Source organism: Pseudopodoces humilis, chromosome 24 (assembly GCF_049639895.1).
Source record: "Pseudopodoces humilis isolate 2021_Gansu_Grassland_sample_001 chromosome 24, ASM4963989v1, whole genome shotgun sequence".
NCBI classification, from domain to species: domain Eukaryota; kingdom Metazoa; phylum Chordata; class Aves; order Passeriformes; family Paridae; genus Pseudopodoces; species Pseudopodoces humilis.
Window position 1 is genome coordinate 7,511,242 of NC_142223.1, and position 21,233 is coordinate 7,532,474.

General features: G+C 48.2%; 1 protein-coding gene across 6 annotated transcripts in view; it reads right to left on the reverse strand.

The window, feature by feature from the left end:
* Window positions 1-21,233, reverse strand: part of CASZ1 (castor zinc finger 1) — a 198,344-nt gene that overhangs the window by 147,547 nt on the left and 29,564 nt on the right. For 3 of the 6 annotated variants that reach the window (XM_014259237.2, XM_088066620.1, XM_014259236.2), the window contains exon 2: window positions 15,581-15,724. The exons of the other annotated variants lie outside the window; for them this stretch is intronic. The gene's annotated coding sequence lies outside the window, so the exon portion shown is untranslated. The remainder of the gene's footprint in view (window positions 1-15,580; window positions 15,725-21,233) is intronic. 6 annotated transcript variants of the gene reach the window in all.

Below are 21,233 nucleotides of genomic sequence, written 5' to 3' on the forward strand. Positions count from 1 at the left end.
GAATGTGCAGGTTTATGACCTTGGTCATCCAAAGCAGAATCCCTGGCAGATTCTCTGAGAGCAGAGCATGGGTTCTCAGATAACACAGAGGTACTGCAAGGTCCCACTACAGGTGAGTTCTGGGCTAGGTGATTCTGGCATGTGGGCAGCCTCCCACCTGGACAGCCCCATGGATTACAAAGGGAATCCAGGAGCCCGTGGCCCTTCTCAATGTGAGGAAAGGGACAGCTGGGCTGGGTAAAGGGCTTAGGCGCCAGCCAAGGAGGGAACTGAGCCCACAAAAACCCTGAGACACCAGAGCAGAACAGGCACAGCTGCTTACAGACAGGCTGGTCTTGCAGTTCAGGTTCTTCCCAGCCCATTGGGACTTTGTCATGGGAAAACCTCTGAAAAGAGGGAAGCCTCTGCAACTTGGAACAAGCAGGCCCTCTGAAGATGGGACAAAAAGGCTCCTGGGTCCTCCTCTTCTCTGCAGAACAAGGGCCTTGGTGAGAGTGAAGGTGGAGAAGAAAGCACAGAGGTGGACGACAGAATTGGGATGGAAGAGAAAGTGGCATAGAGCCACGGATGGGATAGGAAAGGGCATGGATTCATAGGGCTATGGAGAAATTTTAAATCAAGACATGGGCCTCAGCTCAATCAAAACTTTGTTCAGTAAAAAAGTTAATTGCTGAGGAACCAAACAAAAGAAACCCCCCAGGCAGAAAACTGCTCAGAGTCTTTAATTAGCCAAAAAAATGAAAGTGGTTACAGGAAAATGAGAGTGTAAGAGGGGATCCCAAGGGAGTACTTATGCTACTCCCCCTTCTCTCTTTCATCACCAAACAGCCCAATGTAGGGCCATGATAGCAGCCTCTTTGATAGCAGATTTGGGAAAAGCATTTGGGGTTGGTTTCTTTTCACTGTCCAAAGGAGGAGAGTCACAGCCAGTCAAACTCAGATTTGAATCACACATCTAAGCCCAAGGGTTCCAGAGCCTTCTGTTCAGCCCTGCACCAGTGCCTGCCAGAATGGCAGGGAATGACCTCCCCTATTTGCATTGGGACAGTTGGCTCTCTGGCCCCCTTAGGGCCAAGTAAAATAAATTACCTCTAGGGCATAACACTCAAAAAAAAAAAAAAAAGAAAAAGAAAAAAGAAAAAAGAAAAAAGAAAAAAAACATCTACTACAGGCTGAAAGTAAAGGATCATCCATACAAATTTACCCATTTCTTCTAAATTCCACCAAGAGATTAACATTTCTTCCTAATCCCTACACAGGCTAGCAACTGTCTGAACAGTCGCATGGAATTCCAAGTGCCTAGTAACTTGCCAGCCATTTCTTCTACTGCTTTAAGAAGAAAGCAAGGTGAAGATGAGAGAAGAAGTGACTAGTTTAGCTCTTCTGCTACCCCCACACACAGTTCACACCTTGCCCCTTAATTCCTGCCCAAGGCAACTGGACTGGGCTTGGCATCTCACCCACACAATTCTCTTCACTCTCCCTTCTGCAAAAGGCTCACAGTCTCTGGAGTGAAAGCTCTCCATTCCAGACAGGCAACACACAGACTCACTCTATGCCCATGTGGAACAAAAGGAGGACACAACCTGGAATCAGAGAGCAAGAGCAAACAACAGCAAGACATAACCTGTGAATGGCACTGGAATGTGTGACCACCCCTAAGCACTGGTTATGGATCCTGCAGTCAGCCAAGCTAAGAGCCTTCCCAGAATAATGACTGTATACATGAAAATAAATAAAAGTAAAGAAAGACTCTCAAGAACAGCACACATGAGAAAATAACACCTTTTGGAGGAAGCATCCAGCCCATCCTGATTTCCAGGCTGATTCCACCCTGCTCCAGCCTACCCCCTCTCCTGGGGCCTATCTAGCTGGGAAATCACAGACAATCAGGGAGGCTGTTCCAGCCAATTTCCTTCAGGGAACCTGCAACTTCCTCCTGGGACTGTCCTCCTGCTGGCTTACTGTTGCCTCATAGAAAAAAGCAAGGGCCACAATCCTTCCCACAACTGGCTCTACCTTTGTTCTTCTCTCTGTGGCAGCACTGAGGGTCACAAATCTGACACATGGGGTTTGGACAGAGGTAGTGAAGTGGAGGAGGGCTTGAGGAATGAGACTGGTAATGGTAGGAAACAGGGTGAACACAGGCGTTATGCAAAGAGAGAGAAGGAGGGAGGTACTCCAGGAGGCTGTAAATTCATATTTGTAATTACTTCCTCATGTTTTTTCAGCACTCCTCAGTCAAGTTTGATTAAAATTCCTTCCAAGGGAAGACACTCCACAGAGAGAGCTGCAATGGAACAGACAGCTCGTGGAGTTTGCAGAATTGCTGGGGCAGGCACTAATAGCAGTAGTTTGGGAGCTGGGTATGGATCTCCTTCCCCCTCAGCATGGCTCTATGCCCTGTGGGAAGCCACCCTTGGGACACAGAGCACCAGTTCAGGTCTGCTTGTTCTCATACTGTCAGTGTATGAAACAGGACATGGCTCCCTTAGCCCTCAGACACTATGTGAGACCTGATGTGAGACAGCTTCCACAATAACCTTCCAAAGTGGCAGAGAGGGTCCTCTCAGGAGCATGTAACAATTTCTTATGAAACAGTAGATGGGGGAAGCTTATGCTTCCTTCCACCCAAGAGTTCCTTACACAGGGGCTATTCTCCATAGTGAAAAGCAGGGCTCAAGACATCACATCCTTGTTACGCAGGGGAGAGAAAGCCCAAGATCTGGCAGGTGACAGTAACTCATATGTAGCAGAGATCCTTCCAAAAGATTGCAAAGGAAGCGCAGTAATAGAGAAAGAAGGACTAAGGGAGAGGCCACTTTTGTCACCTTCAGTCCTAAGCAGCCTTGACACCGTCCTTAGTGGCACCAGCTGCCACTTGGGCAGGGGTGGTCTTCCCAGTGGACAGGACAATTAATAAAGTTTCCTCAGGGATACTTCAAAGAATGGCTTCAGGGTGAAAAGCCCAAAAGCTCAGAAACCCTCTCCTTGCCAACTCATGGCTACTAATTGTGCAGGGCATTTCTGTCTGATCTATTCCCCTTTCTGCTAACTGGAGGAATCCATATCACCTGCAATTAAGCAGATCCCAGGTTCCTGTGTTCTCTCTGTGCTCTTTGTCCATCCACAGTCAAGATGTTCACCCAATGCTATGGCCCGCTCCCATACCACATCTCCCACTCTGAGTCCTTCTAAGCCCCTTGAAGAAAGGATTTGAGTACAGCCAATTCTCCCTCCTGACCCTGGCTTTGCTCTGCCAAGTTCTCTGCAGGAAGGGATGCCCTAGGATTGGGGCTGGGACCACAGAAGGGAAGCAGCATCAGGCACTTTTTATTTATCCTCAATGCTGTGGCAAGAGTGAGACAAAGAGATGCTGATGCACATCAGCCTCTGAGTTCCCTTCATGGCTCTGGGATATCATGATTGTCTTGATGCCTGGTATCTTTCCCTTCTCCTCCCCTCCCGTCCCTGCTCTGAACATCTGAGTATCTCGAGTATCTTAGTGCTCATGTCAGTTAAGGGACAGACCCTGTGACAATCAGCTTAGTGGGAACAGGCAGGTTCTGATCTTCCTCTCTTACATGCCTCTGCCAGGGCACACGCTTCACAGTTCAGCTAACCAAGAGACATGTGACCCATGATATTGCTCATATAAACAAATATAAACATATAAACAAATGATAAAACTCCCTGTCTCATGCTCTGGTTCTGGTTGCTTTCCATCATATGGAAGACGCAGGTCGTGGAGGTGACTCCAGCCAGCTCTGCAATCTTTTTGTGCTCCCCATCCAACCTGTGCCTGGACTGTGTCAGAAGAACCTAAGGATGAGGAGAGGAGGAAGCAGAAAGATGCCAGCTGCACCTCAAATCCTACATTCAGGACTATCACTGTCCTTAGAATTGAAGTACAGAAAATTGCATTTGATGCCAACTCAGACACAATCAGGCTGGGGAAGAGGGCTCATTCTCCACAAAAATCCCTTGCATGATGCAAGCTGAGAGGTCAGTGTATCAGTCCAAAGCAGGGAGACCACAAAGTTACTGTCTAAAACCTGCAAGCACTGCAGCCTAAACCAGTAAGGTACATTCAGGCAGAGCAACACAAGTGAGCGTGACTAACTCAAGAGCTGCCCAGTCTTTGGAAGCTCCACTGAGGCATGCCTATGCAGGCAGTATGGTACAGGAGCATGTCCAGGACCTGATGCTGCCCTGCTGCCTCTGGAGATAACATGCCTGGGGTGGAGGGTGCACATGCTGCTGAGCAGACACTGCTTGTAGCAGAGTGGGGGGACCCAAATGCCCTGAGAGCAAGGGAGTGTGTCTGGATCACAGAGTCACTAGGCTGGAAGAGACCTTTAAGATCATCGAGCTGAACCCATGCCCTAACATCTTAACTAAACTAAACCAAACCATAGCACTGAGTGCCACATCCAGTCTTTTATTAAACACAACCAGGGATGGTGACTCCACCACTTCCCCAGGCAGACCATTCCAGCACTTTATCATCCTTTCTGTAAAAAACTTTTTCCTAACATTCAACCTAAATTTCCCCTGGTGCAGTTTAATGGAAACCCTTTAGACTGTGTCCTCTTGCTCTGTCTGTTGCTACATGGAAAAAGAGACCAGCCCCCACCTGACTACAACCATCTTTCAGGAAGCTGTAGAGGGTGATAAGGCCACCACTGACTCTCCTTTTCTCCAGGCTAAACAACCCCTCAGTAATTTCTAACAGGGTTTGTGTTCCAAGCCCCTCACCAGCCTTCTTGCCCTCCTCTGGACGTGCTCAAGTGTCTCAACATCCTTCCTAAACTGAGGGGCCAGAACTGGACACAGGATGCAAAGGAGGAAGCAGTTTGTGCTACATGGCAGGAGAATGATGAAACAAGGCAAAGCCCTACACCTCATCCCTCCCACTGGAAAGGTGCCCAAGAGGTGTATGGAGAGGGGAACCTCACTGAGAAACCTGGAGGTGGTTTAGGGGGGGCCTTCAACTCCAGATTCATCCAAGTTTCTGAGTTACTTAATTTTCTGTGGAAAGAGGGAGCAGGAAGAGCAAGAAAAGAGCCTTTGTACTTAGGGTGGGATAAAGCATAGGAATTAATTTCACAGAATAAGGAGTTGGGGGCAAACAAAAACAGAAAATAAAAATAGTAAGCTGATTGACAAGCTTACAAGAAAAGCCACATTTTTAACATTCTTAATCCCTAGAATAAACACATAGGGAGGAATGAGGACAAGGCTGGCTATCCTCAGAAATCACTGAAAGATACTGGGTCTGGTGCAAGCAAGAGATTTTGTGCTGGTGGCTGTTGTGGATGCTCCTGTCCAAACCAGCAGGGGTGTGGAAGAGTTTAGGGGAAACAGAGGAGAGGACACTAAAATCAAAGGCAGATACTCACTTGAATCTTCAGTCTCTGCTTTTTTTCTGTTTCATGCTTTCTATACTACTGCTATTTTAACACAATCAAAATTACACTAGAAACACAACCAAACAAGTCCCACACAACAATGGAAATACAACAGCACTTTGAGAAATCTACATCTTCCCACCACAGTCAGGTGCCTTAGGAAGAACCAAACGATATGACACTGTGTGCCCCCACCCCGAGTACCATTCACCCCCAAAACATCCTTTAAATTTCTCCAGATTAGCAGGAGTTAAAGGGCTGGTTTTAGTGGTAAAGACATATTAGGAAGGGATTGAATTTGTGCGTTGTACAGCCCATTCCCTGTTTATTAATAAGCTATTTATCACTGGTGTTGCTTTTAATGCCATTTTGGTTTAATGTTGTTAATGAAATATAAATACCCACACTAATGATGTTGGTCAGGAGCAGTGTGGGCTACTGGCAGCTTTGCAGGAGGGAGGCCAAACCACGGCTGTGTGTATGAGAGGTTCCAACAGTGTGACTGCAAGCCCAGCCTCCAGAAGAGCTTCTCCACATGCTTCCACCATGAGACTGCCCAAGTACAGCAGGATGAGGGATGGGATGGGATGGGATGGGATGGGATGGGATGGGATGGGATGGGATGGGATGGGATGCTGCAGTGCTGGCAGGAGATTTCCAGACCGCTCTGGCAGCCCAGGCCCAAGCTAGAGCCCCCCAGGAAGGTGTCACATGGTCACAGTTCAGCTCCAGCATGACACAGGACTGCTCTGTCTCCACTCTCTACCTTTTGAGATCACAAGAAGAAGCCACCTGAGTTCAACATGTCTGTGTGGGGCACCCAGCAAGCTGCAAGGTAGCTCTCTAGATGGAAATATATTGTGGTCAGCTGAGTTTTGTTGGCTTAATGTAGTTGTCCCACTGGAAGAGCAATCCACAGGCTCAGCACTGTGCTCCCCCAGGGCAACATCCACGTGATCCCAACACTTCTTCAGCAAAGAGGCACTCAACAGCAACCACTCAGGGCTGCTTGTGGCTCACGACAGACTCGATGCAGGGCCTTGGGCTGGCTCCAGAACATGGAGTGGGGTGAGGTGTGGTGGGGTGGGGCAAGAGGGGCTCACCTGGCTCCTGGGACAGCCGGCCACTTCACAGCCACTGCCTGACTTGCCAGGCCTGTGCTGCCCTGGGTCTGCTGCAGGCTAGGTGGGGATGGAAGAAATAAAGGAGTCTCCTGCCCTTGAAAGGAACAATGCCAAAAGCTTGGCCTTTGGCAAGGACTCAGAGGTTTGCTCTGGCTCTACAGAGAGGACTCACACAGGCCCCTCTCCATCAGCTTGTGTCTAGCACCGTCATGGGGCAGGGATTACAAATCACCCTAAGGCGGCTTTTGGAAATCCCATTTTGCATTACCATTTGCATTACAGCAGCCCTTAGAGAGAGCTGTGGCCTCGGCATACTCTCAGAAAGAACTGTGGACCAGGAGAGGTTTCAAGGCACCCGAAGAGACTGTTATGGAAAGACAAACCAGCTTTGGGACTGGGCAATGGAAGAGGCAGGGGAAAACCTGTACCCAAGGCACTGCCCTGCCCAGCAGGAATGGCCCCTGAAATCAGAAGATAATCTGAAATAGACCTTCACCACTAGGAAGTTCCAGACCTCTACAAGGCTCAAAAACAAAACCAAGAACCTTCTTCAGGAGCAAACTCCAAACCTCACAATCACCTGAAGACTCAGTGAAGAGGCAAATTTGGAGAAAAAAATGTATCACACTGTCTTGAGACAGCTTTCCTGATAGTAATTTTGTCTTGCTCCAAGTTGACCCTCTCCACTAATCACATTTAAGTAGTAGGAAAACAAAGTGTTCCCTTACAGAAAGCCTAATTGAATGGGACAATTAAGTGCAGAGGATGACCAAGCCCCCCTTACCCCCCAACCTCTCCCAGGCCAGGGGCACCACAGCCCCTGTGTTCTGCGATCAAAAGAGGTGGCCTCTGCCACAAAAGCCAAACCATCAACTGTTTGCATAAACTACAAAAAGATGCATCTCTCTTCCTCCCAATACCCATCAATACCCCTTTTTCTTCTGCTTTGCAGTCTCTCTCTTCCTCTCTCTCAGGTAGCCAGCACAGAGGAAGCTCCAACTGGTCTGCACTGGGAACTCTCCCAACGTCCCCTGCCACAGGGAGCACCATCAATTTACGCTGTTCCTTTAAGACGTTATCTTTTAATTTGGTGCTTCCCCCTTTCCCTTCTTCAGCTAACTGATTTATTAGTTTACATCTCATAAATTGTAACCCCTCACCTCCCCCTTCACCCTCCCAGATGCCATAAATCCCCTTCAGGGCTCTGACACCCTTCTGCATGTGGTGCAACCCCCTGCCCCCCAAAGTCACCTCTGAGTCCCCAAGGAGTGTGGGGCTCATTTGCTGGGGGCTTGGTCTAGCTCGTCTCAGCAGCTAATCCCTTGGGTGGCTCCTGTCAGATTATTAATTAGCTAAAGCGGATCGGCCCTGGAACAACATGCGGTTGGACTTCAGATAAAACAGGACAGCAGAGGCTTGGCATGTAGTTCTTTAAAGGGACTTTGTCCCTTTTTTTCTTTTACCTTCTCTGGGAGTGGGGGGAAGAAGAGGAGAAGGAGATGGGCTGCTTCCACAGCTGCTCACAGCCCCCAGCAGTTTGTCACCCTGGTAACAGGGCTGTGCTGTTCAGAGTGGAGCAAACACAGGCCTGGAGGTGCAGAGGACAGGAATGGCAGGTATCGTCCCCATCCTTGCCCTGTGGCAGCTAAAACTTTTCCAGACATTAGAAAAGGTTTATAAACCTGTTCAGAGGCATGCAGCACTCAGCTGGGAGCATCTCACTGCTGCTCAGTGTCACCTCACTTCTGCTGTCCCTTGTCCTCTTGCTGCTCCCTATGGAAAACCTGGTGTTTGTACTACCCCAAAAAATGAGGCAAAGTCTGTTCCAAGGGGCCACAGCCATCCTCACGTTGAGAGTAGGTATTTTAAACAAGAAGCTGTCCAGTTTGTGTGGCAGTTTTTAAAGTTCCCTTTCTCATCCTGGGCAGGATAAAAACTGAGTGGTCTCCTATGCATTACACTGGAAATCTGCAAGAACGAGCTGAAAGAAGAATCAGCACTACAGATGCTGGGGAGCACCTCACCTCCTTGCTCCCTTCCCACTTTGGATTGTTTTGACTCAAACCGATGAAGCTGAAATATTGAGTCACAACGGCACTAAACTTCATTACAAGCTCTTAACACAGATTACTTAATAAAAAACAGGCTGCTTTAATTGCTTTTCCCCCATTAGCATTTCTGGAGGAGAAAATTTTGATTAATTTGAAGATGCACATTTCCCCTACCCCTGGTGCTGGCCTGTGAACCAGACCTCCTTCCCATACCAGCACTGTCCAGAAGAGCATCCCAGACAGGTGTAAATTGCACCCAAATCCACATGACTCTGAAAAACAAAGGAACTAAGAGCCTGGATGAACAGATGGGAGTAATGGTGTGAAGCAAACAAGGTGAAGAAAAATCACCCCTCCTTTCTGGTGAACCCATAAAAAGCGGCACAGGGGAATGAGGAAGAAGCAGGCAGAAGAGGATAATGGGAGGACAGCCAGTGTGGCAGGGTTCAAAGAGGAAGGACAGAAGTTGGTGGTGACTTGGTGGGGTCCTGGGAAGCACCTTCACCTTTCTCTGCAGCGGAGAAAGGAGAGGCGACTCTGCTAGAGGAACGTTGTGTGGATTTTCAAAATTTGGACCAAAAGCCTGAGAGCTCAGTGCTCTCCAAATGCATGTGAAATGGTCTCTGTTCCTTGTTCAGGCTCTGCCTGGATATTCAGTTCTAGGGAAGGATACCTGTTCTTTCCCCCCAGCTAGTCTCCCACAGGTTAGGAGCACTAGGAAGTCAGGGACAGTTGACGGAAGCACCCCTCATGGTCCAGCAGCTCTCTCTGGGCTGGGAAAGCCAGGGATACAAAAGTGTCATGGGCAAAGGAAGGAGCCTCCTGGGGGGAAAGCCAGAGCCCTGGGCTGTGCTGCTACAGCAGAAGATGCCAAGCAGCTCTCCTCACTTTATTCCTGTATCAGGGATCAAGGATGTCCAGTTCCTAGCTCCTCAAATATGGATGTAGAGAGGACAAACTCCCTCTGCTCCATATCATGTGTGACCAGCTCAGGTAGGACCTGCACTGTTCCACTGCCAGATAGCCCCAGGTAGAACAAGTCTACCAAAAAAATCATTCCTGGCTTTCAGGATAACTGGCTTCAGCTCCTGTTGTAACTAGCCCTGGCAAGGAAGGATGGCAACCAGGTTCCTGAGTAGGCTTTTCTCTAGATCACCATACTTCAGGGACATGGTAATCAAGTAGAAATTGCTCCTATGTAACAACTCTTGTCAACCTTGTAAACCTTCATGTTTTTCTTAAAGTCTGAGATCTTGCAAGTTATGTAAGATTTTTGTTTTGTACAACCATGTGTATACAGTGCTATCCCTCCCTTTGCTCCCTCTGTTCTCCCACTTTCAGGGCACAGCAACCTGAAATGTGATCTGTGTGCATGCCAAACCATAGAAACCTTGGTATTATTAAGTCTTATAATTGCAGGGAGGAGGGGAGTAGTTTTTAACTTCTGGAAGGACAAGGCTAGCAATATTGTTGGTTCATTTTACTTTCAAACTCACCGCAGTTTGTCCTCTCCCCTTTTCTCTTGTATGTTCTATCAACATACAGCTTAGACAAACTCAGCAAGAATCTCAAGAAAGACACTGGGACAAATTGTAAGCTGCCCTGACAAAAATCAGGATAGTTCTGCTGACAAGAAATGCAGCTTTGGTACATCAGTAGATGGCTTACCTGTAGCTCTTAATAGTTAATATATAACTGCAGTAATAACAAAAAAGAGCCTCAGCATTACCACATAATTTGTCAGAGGCAATATGCTAAAACAGCCTTTCCATATTCAGCTCAAGTAGTGAGATAAGCCTCACCTCCAGCACTGCCCATAGGCTGAGCACCAGCCCTGGAATGAGCCCCCAGCAGAAGACATCAGAGAACAGCTACCATTCACTTTCCACTATTTGTTCATTTTTAAAATTTTTTGGTTTTATCTACAGATTTCTATGATCTACATTTTGAACATGCATTTCCCTCGAACACTCATGTGCATACTTAGCACTGATTGCTCCAAGTGCTTTCCAACTGGTTTTCCTTGAGGAACTCTGCAGGTCAGCGTCCCTGCTGGCTGAAGAGCTGCCTGATGGGCAGATGGATGGTGTACATGCAGTCCCTACCAGAGCTGAATGTATTCCTAAATGTTAATGGAACCCTGCAAACCCGCAAAGCGCTATTATTATTTTTTCAGCCAGCTGTTTCATCAGGGTGTCACAGAACTTCTACCTGTATCCCAGCTCAGAGAACTGCTGTTGGATCTAAGGACAGGAAGAAACACTGTTGGATGGTTAAAGGAATCAGGAGATCTGGATTCTCCTCCCAACTCTGCTTCTGAGTCATTATTAACATAAAATCAGGTTTGTTACATCAGTGAAGCTTGAGTAAATAAACCACAACTCATCACTGTATTTTATTTTGCAATATTTCAGTGGGTTCCTCTCTACAAATAAACACTATTAAAGATCAGTGCAATTGCAGGTATGTGGGGAAGGAGAGAAACTAAAGCATCTGAACAAGGTCAAAAAACCTTTATGAAGAGCAGGGCAAAATCTCAGCTTTTTGGAGGATAGTGATTTTTACAGGACAGGCATGTAAGAAAAAAGGCAACCCTTACTTGGAGACACTAAAAGATGAATGAGTCATGCCTGCAGGTCTGAAAGAGCTGATGGGAAAAAAATATTGGGAAACATCCTAATCCCCTTCTGAGGAGCCAAGGCTGAACTCCCAATGCCACTGAAGTTTATGGTAAAACTGGTGCTTGCTTCCCCAGCACTAGGATTTAACCTCTATAGATTTCAACTGTGAAGACAGAAGCCTTAGGAAGGAGATAGCCAACTGCATAAGCAGCAGTTCCAGGAGACCGAGGACATCACGAATTCAAAAGAATGACTGAAGGTGACAGGGAAAGCAAGGTCTGAACCCATGAAGGCCTGGCCCACTCCTATCTCCTCCAGTACTGAACATCCCTTTATCCATCTGAATTTTTGGGCCAGGCTGGTCTCCAGTGTGACAGTCACCCAGGCAACTGCCAGCCCCCACTGAAGCCCTGGGCTTCTTTAGGGCTGAGCTGCTCCATATATGCAAACATATGTGCTTGCACCTAACTGCACAAGAGGTTCTGTAGTCAGGCCTCGTTCAGCATTGGGAGGGATCCTGTTCAGCCGACTTCCTCGATGCCAGAACACCTCTTCAGCTTTTGCCCCTCGAACAACTATTTTCCCTCATGAGTAGGTGCAAAAGTACCAGCTGCTGGGCACTGGAGGGCTTCTGGAAGGGCTTTGGGCTGCCCTTACCTTTACTTTGGAACTTACTCATTCCATTTCTCTCAATAGCTTTATGTTTCCTCTTTGAACTCTGGCATCAAAGCCCTTTCCTAAGCATCTGAGACCTTAGACCCCATTGGTGGACTTCACCCTCCATCAAAAGATTATATGAGCATCCGCTGCTATCCAAGTAAGCAGGAGGTGCTAAGGACCTTAGTGGATCAGTCTTCAGTCCCATTCCCAGACCAGATACGGTAAGGACAGCTACAAGGCCTGCCAAGCACATGATCCTCTTTCCCCTCCTTTGACTTCCCCCCCATTCAGCTTTCCACAGCCGCCAAAAAAACATCTGATCGAAGGCCCGGGGGAGGGAGTCAGAACTGTCCAGTCTGGTTATGAGTGAAGGTCATTGATCTAGCGCAGACCAGGGATGCAGAAAACAGAGGAGGGAGGGAAAAAACCCTCAGCGAGACAGAAGAGAGGGAGTGAGGCGGGCAGAGGCAGAGGGAATAAGTGCAGGGGAAGGCAGCGGAAGTGGCTGAAACATGGTTTCACACTCCAAGACCCAAGGGCTGTTGTCAACCCGTCCTTCATGCTCACATCTTGTCACACTAGAGGTCAGGTCTCCCAAGCGTTCCTGGAGAGCTGAGCTAGCCCATATGGCAGGCAATATGTTAACAATATGGATCAGCTGCTCGTCAGGGCCTGAGCAGATGGATGTGACAACCCTGTTCTTACCCAGACAGGCTTTTAACATCTTCCCTCCCCTCTACTCAGCCCTGCCGGAAGAGCTCCGCCTGGGAACGGCTGCCTCCAGCCTACCTGAACCATGGGGCCACAGGTCAGGACAAGCAGCATGGAAATGTCTGCTGGCTGTACCTAGATGGAAGCAGGCAGGATAGAGCCCCACTCAGACCAGCACTGGCAGGAACCAGGCCAAGCCTTTATCCAAGGATTGTGTGCTGCAAACGGAAAGGCCTCGCTGTAATCCAGATACGTGCTATTAACTCCTGAGCAGGGTGATACAAGAGAGCCTGTATTCAGATATATGTATATGCCATGTTACCACCAGATGCCACACTTTACAGTCTAGACTGAGTTTTGTAACTGCCTGGGAAAAATTTCTCTCACAGAACATGTAATACATAAATAGATGTGTATTTTAATGGGCAAGTTAAACTCCTCCTGGCAAAGGTAGGCAAGTCGATTTCACACACAGGTGGGTAAATTTCCACAATGATTTTGCAAGGCTGTGTCATATTCCCCAGCCTAGCTCAGGATCAGAGCCGTCAGGGCTGGCTGGGCTGGCCCAGCTGCACTTCTGTGGAAGGCAATGTTCCCATCTCATTCCCTTTTGCCCATGCAGTAATCCCAAGGATCCTAGCAAAAATAATGCCACCAGTCCAAGCTAACCCCCAAACTTAGCTTTACTTTAGGATTTAAACAAGGGGAAATATTCTGCAAATTCAAACATAGACAGAGCAGATATTTCTAATCCCTTTCCTACACTTTTTTCAGCTTTTTTTCCCCCTGCATAAAAGTCTACCTTCATTAACTGAACAAGAAAACTCCCTCCAACCCTTATAGCTCTAGGACTAAACAGCCAGCTTGTTCTTATAAACAGTGAAAAAGCAATCACAGCCTAGGGATGGGCTATGGAGAATGTGCAAACAGCCTCTGTAGCCCAACATAAATTGAGCTTGTTTTGAAAGTAGAAGCCATTCAACTCGCTCTAGGGCTGAAGACAGGAACACAGGAATTTCTAGTCCAGAGCACGAGAGATCACAAAGCTACATGCCTGAAAGGCTAAATGCATCTCCTTCACTGCAGTGATGTTTGTAGAACCAGGGAGACCAACAGCTGCAGTCCAGGAAAGTATTTCTATTGTCTCTAATGAGCTACTGTCCCTCAGAATGCAGCCCCTGAATGACACTCAGCAATGCACCCATACCAGTAGGTACTGGTAGGAGACAAACATGGAAAAGGATAACTGATTTGCAAGAACCTGAACCTCAAGGATCAGCACTTAAAGAATTCCTGACATATCAGTCTCCTCCTCTTACCTTCTTGTCTCAGAGGTTCTGCTCATCCCAGGTCCAGGTCAGATGGCCAACACGGGGTTTTTAATATCAGGAGCTACACAAGAAGAAGCCTGTGACAGGGGTCACAGGAAAAGCTCCTTGTGATGGAAAAATCACCCAGAACCTATGAGGCAGCTTCCTCAGCAGACTTTTTCCCCCTGAATGTTGGACCTCTCTAAAGAGGCACATAAGGGTGTTTGGTGGAAAATTCACCTGCTGCAGTCAAACCTGAGAATCTGTCTCTTATTTGATAAACCCTCAAGGCTCTTCATGTTTCTTTACCTTATTCCCTCAGGCAGAGCTCCTATTGGGAAGCTGTCTTGCCTCTGGAGGCCTCGGAAGGCATTGCTCTAAAAGGGGACACAAGCACCAGAGCAGCTCATACAGGGATAAAAGCCTGAGTTTGCTACATTAATAGTTCAAAACCAGGCTTTCCAAATAAAGCATGCCAGATGCTGGAGGTGTTTCAGCACTAGGAAGGTGTGGGAAGGCACAGCTCACCCCCATCCCATCCTGAAGTACACTCTTTACTGGCAGACTTAGCGAAAGCACTCAGGTCTGTAGGCTCGGAGCACATGGCAAGAACTAAGACCTAACTGAGCCTTAGAGTATCATGGCTGTTGCTCTTTCAGGTAGGGCTAGGGCACTCAGTAAATTCCTCTGTGCAACACAGAGTCAGCAGGGACAGCTGGAGCTCCAGACCAATATCTGAGCCCTGTGACTTTTCTCATCTCCCCTCTTGCTGAGCCAATACAGTCCCTCCACCTAGAACCTTCCAGTTCAGGTCTCAGCTGCACCTGTGACTCGCAACAGTTTTGGACACACTGCTTTGCCCCAGGTATCATTTATGGCACAGCAGCAAAAAATAGAGAAACATGATGATACAGAATCCCCTCAGGCACTTCAGTTGCTGATCTTCATTCAGGCATCATGAGCATTTGATGATGTCAGCACAGCATGGAGAGGGCCTCTGACAATACCCCTCTGCCCTACAGAGCACATGTGATGTCATGCAAGGGAAGACACAGTGAGGATCCTCAGCCCCTTCTACCTGCAGCAGTATGACAGTGCCACCAGGTAACTCCCAAATCCCCAACCCACTGAGAAGACATATATTATCCCCCTGTTGTGTCATATTTTTCTTTGCAGAGAAGCTGTGATGGCAGCCAAGCAGAGAAGAAAGTAAAATAGCTTTCAGAAACAGAGTCCCACACCCTCACAACCTCTCTGAGTTACCCACCATGACCACAGACAACCTCAAACTCCTTTCGTGGAACAAGTAAATCAGAAACTGTCCCACACAATACTTACCCAGGGGACTCCTGTGCATACTGCTTAGCCAACTGTTAATACTGCACAGCAGCTCATTGGGAAGAAGGAGGTGAAGAGAATGAGCTGCTCAAACCAGCACTCCACTGTGTCAGCTGGGTGTGTGTACAGAGGTGGGCAGTGATAGCAGGGGCAAACCAGTCCTACTTGTAAGCCAGCCCAAGCCAAACCAACATCCCACCATGCGTTTACCACCTAAGCCACTGACTTCCCACCGCTTCTTCAAACTTCATAGGCTAGCGATTCCCTAGGATCTGGAATGAAGGCTCTGGAGAGCCAAAATCACTCTCTCCAGTCCTACTACAGAGCAGTTTGATCACAGAACAAAACTAGTACCTTGCATTGAGAAGTCACAGGCTTCAAGGTCCATTCCAGTGTACAAAGCCAGAAGAGAAGTCAGGTTCTTTGTTTTGGAGGTGGTCTCAGGTGAGGACAGTATGAATTAGAAGGCCTCCCTTCACTTGGTGAAGTCTCTTTTCCCTGAGGAGAGTTTCAAAAGGAAATGAATATTCCCTACTGAGCAGTACTGAAGCTCAGGTGAATCATGAGCACGAGCAGTGACGCCAGCCTCAAATGCTGCAGCCACCCACAGACCTGAGCCTTTGGTCACACACAACAGGCCAGCAAGGCAATGCATTTCATGCCCTGCTGAACACACTGCATCCCCATCTCCTTGTCTGCCAAATGTGGCACCAGCAACTCAAAAGCCAAGGTACAAGCCACCCAGGGTGACTACTCAGTGGGCCACACACTCCAACTTTCCCCAGAAAAACATGCAGGTCAGTCAGTGGCAGAAGCAGCCTACAGTACTAGGCCACTTATAGCAAAGACCTTCCCCCTGTAGCCAGCTGAGCGTTCCTGCCCATGTGATCCTGTGCTGACATCCCTCCTTTGGGGACAACCCAGCAGCACAGAACTCCTTGTCTACCCCCTCATCAGATCTCATGCCTAAAAATGTTACACATACAACCAGATGAGACAAAGGAGAATTATTATTTGCAGTTTAGTGAGGCCCACAGTAATTAAGAGACTTGTCAAAGCTCACTTGCCAAATCTGAGGCAGAACTGTGAACTACAGCTAAATCTCTCAAATTTAGGTCTAAGAGCTGGACTGCGAAAGTCCTGTGCTCCTTGGGTGCATACTGCTACCTTTGCAGCAAGTTTCACCCTTCTCCCTGCTCTCCCATGACAGTTAAGACAATTCTCTTCTACTCCTGCGTTGAAGGAAATGAACAAATGCACAAATTAAAATAAAAAAACTTTTACCTTACTTCCAAAATTATAAAATGTCTTAGCTCCAATCTTTGTCAGAAGCTCAGAAGCTTCAGGCTCTTCTATGAGGTGTGATTTGTAGACTGGAGGGTTCTGTTGTTGATGTTTTTTTTAAATTTCCATCAGACAAAAATAAAAGAAGCAAAACAAAAGAGGGTTGTTGAGATCAACTTGTGATAGGTGTCGGGCCAAAGAAAATGAAGCCAAAGAAGTCAGAACCCTGCAACCAGCAACCTTTGTGTCAATTTAAGCAAATATTGTGGCGTTTCCATGGCAATCCCTGTTTTGAATACCCACTACACTCACTTTTTAAAGGGCTTTTCCTGTTTGTGTTTCAACTTCAAAACCTGTAAATATTTTCAGCCTTAACACATCCCGACCTCCCCCAGCCTCTGAAATGAGATACTATCAATGTTCTGTCATGAGGTCTGCTGTCTGCAGCACCCCAAAGCTGTGAAAATTCGTGGCAAAGGCAGGTTGGCAACCCAGGACAGCTGGGGACAGCAGAGGCTTGGCTGGCCCTTTGACACACTCTCGGTGCCAGCCTCCACAGCTGTAGGTACAGGAGCCTGTTCCATGCTTTTCCAAAACTGATGAGTGAAAAGAGCCATCGCAAACATTCAGCAGTGACAGCATCAGCCTAAGGCGAGCAGCAGGCAGCAAGTATTTTGCCAGTCTCCTTCCATCCCACTCTGCCAGCTCAGGCTGCCTCTCACTCGCCCCTCCAGCTGCAATTTCTGCTGGGAGGCTCTTCCTGTGACCCGCTCAGAGCCAGCTGCTCACACAGCCCCAGCACTGCCCCCTGCCCTGACCTGGTTCTCCTCCCTTCCCTTCTACCTGAGCTGAACTAAGGCTGTCAGTCACACTGATTTATGGGATGCTGTGTCATGTGCAAGTGAGAATGAAGAGTCAACTTTGTCCTCACTTGCAACCTGGGCTAGGGTGTAAATTGCCAGCAGCCTCTGCAGGTCCCTACTGCATTGCTCCATCCCTCCTCCACCAACACAGAGCCCATGGGGAAAAGTCCTGGGGAAGCAGCCCTAGTCAGGTGCTGGTATCACTTGTTACATCTGAGCATCAGGAGCCTGATGTTAAGCCTCTCCCCAAAGAATAAAGCTGCCACTGCATCTAATGCTGGGTTGGAGGGCAGGGGGGGAATTCAGCATGCATGGAGGTGCACAAAAACACCTTCTGCCGCACTTCAGAGACACATTAAGGACTCTCATCCCCAAGTCCCCAAGTCTGAAAGCTTCAGCCTGTCCTGCTGGAATACAGCCCTTCCTAGCAGCCCTGGGAGTGCACTGGTTAATTCTGAGTTTCCTGGCTACAGTGGATTTGTGCCAGGCCTCCAATGTTAGCTTAGTGTAATTTTTGGGAAGTCAATTTCCTTTGGGTTTTTTGTGGGGATTTTTTTTTTTTTTGGTGGGTTTTGATTTGTTTGTTTATTTTGTTGTTGGGGTAGCTTTTTTGTTTTTGTTTTTTGTTCAAGGTATTTTCCTCTTTTAGATTGAAAAGTAGGAGCATTTGAATGAACATCAGGATAAGGCTATATATCCATGGGCTGTAGCTTCCCCAAGAACATTTTATAGACACAATGGTACTTGCACAGAACAGCCATGGAAACAGATACCAAGTGATTCCAGAAGCTGTTATGCCGAATGCCCACAGAGGCAGCTCCTGGGAGCGGTCCTGTCCTTTCACCATCACTCCTCAGTCTTGACCACCTTTCCTGCAATTCTGGGTGCTTCGGATACCACCAGCAGATGATGCACAATGCCTGCTGTCCTGGCCAGCTTCCAGCTCACGTAATTACATCCTACAGGAGTTTCAGCTGGATATTTTATCCCTTCTTCACTTCCGGCCCTGAGCTTCAATGGGAGTTGCTAGAACTCTATCCAGATCCACCCCGGACGTGAGCGCATGGAGGGAATTCTGTACATCCCAACAGGTCCCAAGAGCCCGGTGTTTCAGCAAACAACCTCTAAAAACATGTGACAGCATACCTTCTTGTGTACATCCCGTAACACCCCCACCTAAGAACAAGGTGCAGTGCTGGGAAAGCAATTGCACTACCACACCAGGAACCAACAACTTCTGCACGCACGTGCTTAACACTGCCCAACAGAGCATGATTTGGGACATGGACACTGGCTCCTGTCCTTTGCTGAAGCAGGAACTCTCCTCCCATCATCTCACAGTCTTGGAAAAGTTAAAACTTGTGGTGGCACTGGTGTGAGGCTGAAGCCAGAGCTGCTGGTCAGCCTTTGTCAGTGGCATTACATGCTGCAAGAGATACAAGCGAGGCTGAATGTACAGGAAAAGACACAGCAGGTTTAAAGCACCCATGAGAATGCGCCTAAGGTCTGGTCTATGACAGGCCAGGTCAACAGATGTCAGTGTCTCTGACTCCTCTCATCACACTGCCACTGAAACACCATGAGCAGGAAACACTGGCTGGGTGACACTCACCAATCCTTGATAACACGTGCTCCAAAGCGCAGGTAAAGAGGCGGGTCCACCTCCCTCCTGAGGGAGCAGTGCTTTGGCACTCGCCATGCATTCTCCACGGCCACAAGAATTCAGAGCCCTTCCAAGCTGTCCAGGACATTTGGAAACTGCTCTCCCACCCTCCACTCAGGGCAGCCTAAGAGTCCCCAGACTTGTAAGTGGGCTCTACCAAACCTCTGTTTCGTGCCCGCTTTGTCTAATTCTTTCAGCAGATTCTGCACCAGATGCTCACCTGGTGTAAAATCAGCGCAGTTTCGGTGGCTTTAGTGAAGTCATGCCAATTTAAATGAGTTGAGGATCCGGCCCTCCAAGTTGCTCGAGTTGCCAGTTCTTCCTTTGGATAATCCTGAGGGTGATTTCACAGCAAGCAGCAGCACAGGCCCAGCCAGCCTGGCAGGATCAGCTGTGCTTTCCTACCTCTCCTCCACCCTGCCTGCCCCAAGTCAGGCAGTCCCTGCTGTGCGACCCTGATGCAGCAATGCTGGACCCATCATCATCTGCTTTGTGTCCTGAGTTTCCTTCTCTCTGTTGCTTAATGAGAGATAAATACAGCACAGAGTAAATTACTCTGGGCTTTGGATCAAGGTTTTCTACTTTCTTTTTGCAGGAGAGTTCTTGTCTTTATAGGGCACTGTGTTATACCTTGCCAGGTATTTGGAAAGTGTGCTGATCATCTGTCCAGCAGCAAACCCCAACCAGTTTAGGCTGACTGTGACACAGAACGTCTTTATGAAGAAACTAGATACTGGCTTCCCCTCTCCCTGCTCTCACCCGTCTCTGCCCAAGAAACATAACGAGCCCTGCCTGGCTGACTGAGTGAGCAGCTACGAATCCCATCCTCATCCCCAGTTCCACTGTTGTCCTGCCATCCTCACCATGTCTCTGTGTGAGGGAAGCAGGCAATACAGGCACCGGGAACGTGGCAAGGCTTCAGCAGCCACTGGATGCGCAAGAACTTTACATGCTTTGCCCTCACAAGTCCTTTGCTATCCCCCCAGAGCAATTTTCTAGGCAGTAGTGTGGTTGCATTCCCTTCTCTATCTCCTAATAAATATCATGCTAAGCAAGATGAGTATCTTCTTCCCAGACCAAGCAGCATGACCCACTTTTTGAATCAGGGCAGATGCAATTGCAATTGGGCCCTGGAGTCCTGGACCCCTCCCAAAGCACAGAGATTTTGTAACAATTACAGCAAGAAGCAGAAGGAATAGCAAAGTAATAAGTGATCAAAGAGCGCAGCGGTGGAGTTGAAGCTGTGGGGTAAGTACTGCTCCTTGCCACCCTGTGCTCTGGCATTTTCCTAGGACACTGAGGCACTTCCTAGGACACAAGAGCTGTGCGCTCATTCACACAACATCTGTCCTCCGCTGCCCTACATTACTCAAAAGTAACAGGTCCAATTTCAAATTCTGGCTAATGGCTCAGGCAATCCAACTGTTGCCCTCCCTGCACATCCACCCTGATTCTTCCCCTTCTTTTTTCCTCTCCTCACAGCAGAGCAGGAATACAGAATTCACATTCCAGCAGTGCAAATCCCCCCTTGCACAGAAATACACATACAAATATCCTGCCCTGCCCCAGTGACAGCCTTGAGGCTTTTAACAAAGCAGCTGTGCCCAGTGTCCCAGCACTGACACCTGGCTTGTGTGACAACTTCACAGTGATCCATGAGCTTTCAGGGGTGTCACCACCTCTGCCTCCTTGCCCCCAAGTCTCTCCTGACCGAGGTTCCAGACCTGCTGCTCAGAGTGGGGAGGATCGAGCTGGGATCCTTTACAGGTGCAGCAAACCCAAGAGCCCCTGCAGAAGACTTGTACTTTTTGAGCCCAGCCTGGTTCACTAGAGAGAAGGTGGCTGGATCTTGATCCCAGCGGTACTATTCTGTTTGGAGATGCTCCGTTTTTCCACAAACAGCTCTGTACTTTCCCAGATGTAGATGGGATCAGATTCTGACCCAATGGGCATGGAAAGCAATTAAAAGGAGGTAGGGTGAACGCCAGTAGTGCTTTCATTGCTTGAATCCACAAAGAAAACTTCCCTCCCAGGGGAGCATTAAGTCTCCATGGCCGAAAGCATATAGAAAATTCCATACCAAAGAGGACAACATGCCTGTGGCCCAGACTGGATCCTGGGCCATGCTCAGCCCTCGGGGCACACAAACCCATGAGCATTTGTGCCTAGGGGTGCTGGGACACCCACCAAAGGGTCA